Source organism: Helobdella robusta, assembly GCF_000326865.2.
Source record: "Helobdella robusta unplaced genomic scaffold HELROscaffold_55, whole genome shotgun sequence".
In the NCBI taxonomy this organism is placed as follows: Eukaryota; Metazoa; Annelida; class Clitellata; order Rhynchobdellida; family Glossiphoniidae; genus Helobdella; species Helobdella robusta.
Window position 1 is genome coordinate 666,980 of NW_008705295.1, and position 5,216 is coordinate 672,195.

The following is a 5,216-nucleotide window of genomic DNA, read 5'->3' on the forward strand; positions in this document are numbered from 1 at the left end:
TACCACGACTACTACTATTACTACTACCACTACTACTACTACTACCACTACTACTACTACTACTACTACTACTACTACTACTACTACTACTACTACTACTACTACTACTACTACAGCTTCTACTACTACCAAAACTTCTGGAATGACAATGAGGCCATTACGTCTAGGTCAGTTTGTACGGTTGTCTTGGCAACAATGCTACCGCTATTTTTCCAGCAATTTCTGAATGTTTTTTTTTTGTTTTTTTATCTTTTAGGGAACTTTTTGTAGACTTATTTTTGGTATTTTTGTATTTTTTGTAAAGTTATATTTTTTGTATAGTTTTATTTTGGTATAGTTGTATTTTAGGTTTTTTTTTGCTTACATTTTTTTAGCTATTTTCAATTTTTTTGGATAAAGGAACGCAAAGAAAAAAAGCTAAGGTTTTGAAAATTAAAAACACGTGTAAATAAAATTTATGTATCTAACGAAACACAAACGAATATGTAGATGTTTTGAATGTTAAGGTTGTGTCTGTGTGTTGTGTGTGTGCGTGTGTGTGTGTACGTGTGTGTGTGAGTGTTTGTATGTTTGTACACAATATGATTTTATGTATACGTGCGACTTTGTGTATGTTTGTTAGCCCTTTACGTACGTACGTAATAAGATAGCGTTGGTGATGCCAACGATGATAATAAGGACAATGATGGTGAAAAAGATGATGAAAATAATGATTAGTAGTTGGTGGTGTCCTAAGCCAAATTGGAAAAAAATTCTATAAACAATTTTATGAAAATTTCTCAAGTGCATGAATATTTATCATACGCAAAAGAATTATTTCTGAACACATTACTACTCTGAATTCGTTTGAATCGAGTTGAATACGTGAATAAACCTCATGTGGGTGTGTTTCTATGTGCGTTTGAGTGTCTGTGTTTATATGTTTATGTGTTTGTGTGTATGTTTATGTGTGTGTGTGTGTGTGTGTGTTGAGTGTGTTTGTTGGTGTCTTCATATGGAGATGTGGATGATCTGTAGCGATGGACGATTGAACTGTCCAAACTAATGATTGATTGACTCATCGTCATCATAATCATCATTTTCATCATCGTCGTCATCGTCATCTCTTCTTTTATTCATTTTGATTGATTAGTGACGTAGCGATTTCGAGTCATATATATTCTGATCTTTTGTTTTTAGCTGTATGCTTCGATTTTGGTGAATTTGTTCTTGTTTTGTGTGCGTGTGTATGAGTGCAGGTATGTATGTTTGTGTGCGCGTGCGTACGTGCGTGTGTGTGTGTGTGTTTGTTTATGTTTTCATTTTATATTTACGCAATTTACTTTAAATTAATTTTGTCCGTATGTCATAGTTTTCTGTCAGCGTGTGCGAGTATTTGAATATTTTTAGAGAGAATTGAATTTGATATTTCAGTCTTGCGTTTGAACGTTCATCGTGGATGATCGATCATTCATTCATTCATTTATTCGTTCATTCGTTCATTTGTTCGTTTTTTTCCTTTTTTCAATCATTCATTCTTTTATTCCTTTATTCGTTCGTTCGTTCTTTCCTTGTTTCGTATCAGTCCATCTGCTGACCTATCAATCTGCAACAAATAAATAATTAAGAAAAGATTGAATGACTGAATGAATGAATGAATGAATGAATGAATGAATGAATGAATGAATGAATGAACGAACGAACGAACGACGAACGAACGAACGAATGAATGAATGAATCGTTCAATGAAAAAAATTAAAGAAGAGAATAACGATAAAGCAATTATTTTGAAATGCAAAAATGTACCGGGCAGATGTGTTTAAAGAAAATTTTATCTTTCCGCCACTTATAAAACAGCCCGGAATAGAACCATTCCACTTCCAGACCGAAGGCTGTTCATATTTTTAGAAATTATCAATTAACTTTTAACTATTTTTTTCAAATAATCATCATCACCATCGTCGTTACTATATGCACCAGAATCATCATCGTCATCATCACATCAGAACCATCATCATCGTCATGGTCGTCGTCGTCATCATCATCACATAATAACCATCATCGTCGTCATCATCACCATCATTATCGTCTTCATCATCACCACCACCATCATAATCGTCGTCGTGATGAAATTTTTCATCACATTTTATTTTTCATCATCGCCACCGTCAAACAAACAAGCGTTATAACGGCCGTAATGAGTATAAATATTTCAGATAATGTCTTAATAAAAGCCATCTCTGCGATTAGAACGTTGCAGGGATTAAATGGTGAAATATAATCGCATAGTCATATTCCAAGGCATTCATTCAATGCTTCACTACCATTGCTGCTATTGTTATTACAAAAATTGTATTTTGGTAGTTTTATTTTCATTGCTAGTTGAAGAAACAGTTGTGTTCTGCGTGTATAGGTGACTGTGTGTATGTATACAATTGAGTAATAGATAAATAAATATATGCTTCGTATTGTCAATGTTTTGATTGGTGCCGATTGCGAATGTAATTGATGAAAAATTTGATGTTTGCGAATCAAGTTCAATTATAAGTATAACAAATACAAACTCTTACAAAAATTTTCTGACTGTATATAGGAGTTGTAGACAGACATACTAAGACATTCCCACAGACGTACAACTGCAAACGTATGCATGGGATTTAATTTATGGCTTCTTTTATAGTTACTTCTTTTTTTCAATTAGTTGTTAAAACAACAACATACCTCTAGAAATATTGCATGTAATGTTTTTATTGCCATTGCCATGTGAGCGAGCATCTCTTGGAAAAACATTTGCCTCTGCTGTTTGCATTGTTTTCTAGGTTTAAGTTTTGTTCTTTTCCGTTTTGATTCAGTTAACACTTCAAAATACATGTCTTAACAGTTCCATATGTTCGTCAGATTTTGTTTTTTTTAAATAATAAGAAAAAAATAACCATGAATTCATAATTACTAAAATTATTTTCCCAAAATATTTTCCTCTCCACTGCGATATTCTTCGCACACGCATCAAGTTTGTTTGCAAGACTAAGGAGAACGTATACAAGGTGAGAATAAGTTGCTCCCATAAATACAATTACTAAGGCCTGCATGGTTGTACGACCTGATTCTTTTATTGTTGGAAAGCCCTAACTTACAATTATTACATGCACTGCCTAAATAGCTCCTGGAAAAATGGGATCAGGAAACCGATTTAATGGGACGCATTTTTTAACTTTATCCACTCCGTAGTAGTAGTTTTTGTTGTAGTAGTCGTCGTAGTTAGTAGTAGCAGCAGTAGAGATAAAGGTAGTAGTAGTAGTAGAGTACTAGTAGTTGCAGTAGCCGTACATGACTACCGTTACTACTACTACTACTTCTACTTACCACCACCACCACCACCACCACCACCACCACCACCACTACTACTACTACTACTACTACTACTACTACTACTACTACTACTACTACTACTACTACTACTACTACTACTACTTCTACTACTTTTACTTCTACTACTACTACTACTGCTACTACTACTACCACTAGCATTACTAAAAATAATTATTATATGGATACTAATAAAGAAGATAATAGTAAAATAAAATAATTTATACGCCGAAAAATATATAGATGAAAATTAGAAATGACGGAGAAGCAACTGGAGATAGGGCGACATTAGGAGGTGGGACTATATTGGGTTACCAAGCCCCACAATGGAAATCTATTTAACTGGCTAAAAAACAAACAAAATAATACAATACGTGCTGCCAAATTTCTTGATGCAAAATTATTTTTCTCATTAGTAATATTTTTCTTATTGTTATTATTATCTTTACTATTTATTCCAGCAGCAGTAGTAGTTGTTGTTATTGTAGTATTAATAACAGCAGCAGTTGTAGTAGAAATAGTAGTAAAGTGGTAGTTGTAGCAGTAGTAGTAGTAGTAGTAGTAGTAGTAGTAGTAGTAGTAGTAGTAGTAGTAGTAGTAGCAGCAGCAGCAACAGTAGTAGTAGTTATGATGTTTGAATATTTATATTACTCTTATTACAAAATCAATGGTTATCTTAGAGGTTGTATATTAATATGCACATGAGTTATTTTTGTTTTTCATACAAACTCCCTATAAACTTGATACCTATCACATGCTTCAATTTGTTTGAAGGCATTTGTATTGCGAATGAAGCATTCGATATTATGGAATTTGTTGTTAGGACAATGGGAAAGTATTTTTATTTCGTATCAGTTACTCGGCTATGTTGTTGATGGAGGAAGAAGTTATGGACCAAATCCCAAAAAAACATTTTTTAAATGAAAAATAAATATATTTTTTATTTTCGTTCATCAAATATTAAAACGAGTTCAACAAAAAGATGATTTTGCTTGGAGAAGTTAATGATTTAACATGCGAGAGTTTTTATGATTGAAGTTGTGTGAGTATGAATATTTTATTTTATAAATTTGATTCAATATTTCACTGTTATTTTACTTGATTATGTGTGTTTGTATTTGTTCTTACGTGTTCATCTTTTGGTATGTGTGTGTTTGTATGTGTGTGTATATAAATGTGTGCGTGTGCGTGCGTGTGTGTGTGCGTCTTTTTTCGTAAATGAGGTCATACACAAATTGAAGCCAGCAGAGCAGAATTAATTAATCTGCCCACTCATTCATTCACCCATTTGTCCATTCATTCATTCACTCACTTATTCTTCCATTCAATCATTCATTCATTCATTGATTTCTTCACTCGTTCATTTTCTCTTTCATTCATTTAATTACTGGCTCAGAAATTTAATCATTTTTATTTTTTCCAAAATTATATTTCTTATCTCAATTTCCTATATATAAACTTTTGTGCTTATTCAATCTAAAAAAACCCACGCAAATAAATACGTATATGTACTACAGACACAGCTTATATAAATACAATGCGATTGTAGAGATGCTGCATTCACAAGTTTATAAACACATTCAGAGGTATATAAGTATGGGAATACAAGTAGAGACACAGACAAACAGTAGTTGGCCATCATTTAGAGTTACCAATCAGTCAATCGGTTTTGACGTGTGATGCTATTTTCATTTGCCATCTGTATCGTTAATTCTGTGAACGTGTGTGCGTGCTTGCATGTGTGCGTGTGTCGTTTTTATGTGTGCGTGCGCGCGCATGTATGTGCGTGTATGTTTGTTTGTGCACGTTTATATAAGGTAAATTAGTCTGATGATAAGGGTGTGTTGTGTTTATATGTGTGTACATGTGTG